This window comes from Galeopterus variegatus, unplaced genomic scaffold (genome assembly GCF_000696425.1).
Source record: "Galeopterus variegatus unplaced genomic scaffold, G_variegatus-3.0.2 Scaffold10329, whole genome shotgun sequence".
Taxonomy (NCBI): domain Eukaryota; kingdom Metazoa; phylum Chordata; class Mammalia; order Dermoptera; family Cynocephalidae; genus Galeopterus; species Galeopterus variegatus.
In genome coordinates, this window is record NW_007736440.1 from 35,372 (window position 1) to 36,326 (window position 955).

Here is a 955-nt window from a genome sequence, read left to right on the forward strand (position 1 = left end):
CATGTAGCTCTTTTTGCTGCATCTACTGCAAGAATGAAGACCATTCTCAGCACTTGACTGTCGACATTCCAGAAAATGTTGACATTACTCTGAAGAGATGCACAGTTATAATGAAGGGCCCCAGAGGAACCCTGCGGAGGGACTTCAATCACATCAATGTAGAGCTCAGTCTCCTTGGAAAGAAAAAGAAGAGGCTCCGGGTTGACAAATGATGGGGAAATAGAAAGGCACTGGCTACTGTTGGCACTGTCTGTAGTCATGTACAGAACATGATCAAGGGTGTTACTCTGGGCTTCCGCTACAGGATGACATCTGTGTATGCTCATTCCCCATCAACGTCGTTATTCAGGAGAATGGGTCTCTTGTTGAAATCCAAAATTTCTTGGGTGAAAAATACATCTGCAGGGTTCGAAAGAGGCCAGGTATCACTTGTTCACTCTCTCAAGCCCAGAAAGATGAGTTAATCCTTGAAGGAAGTGACATTGAACTTGTTTTAAATTCTGCGGCTTTGATTCAGCAAGTCACAGCAGTTAAAAAGGATATCACAAAATTTTTGGATGGTATCTATGTCTCTGAAAAAAGGAACAGTTCAGCAGGCTGACGAATAAGAGCTAAGAGTTGTCCAGAAACAAGCAACAGGATGATTCCCAAGACATGCATGTAAATTTTTATGATGGAATAAAAGACCTATACATTTGGGGCGGGGGGGGGGACCAAAAAAAACCCAATAGCTCCATGTATATAGTTGAGAGAAGTAAAAAAAAAAAATTGTTCATTAAAGTTTAGTGCAGTACCTGGCACAGCAATGGCTCAATTATTTTAGATAGCTATTTTAAATTTTTAAAGTCTCTGTCCCCCAAATACAGTGTTACAGATGCATGGATTGAGGAAAGCTGGCGTGGAATGTTGAGATGCTATCCAGCAGAGTGGGGAGACAAAAAAGGCTGCTTTTTTT

At 41.4% G+C, this 955-nt stretch overlaps 1 pseudogene; it reads left to right on the forward strand.

Annotated features, from left to right (window-relative positions):
• Window positions 1-33: 33 nt before the first annotated feature.
• LOC103609941 lies at window positions 34-608 on the forward strand (annotated as a pseudogene).
• The last annotated feature ends 347 nt before the right edge of the window (window positions 609-955 follow it).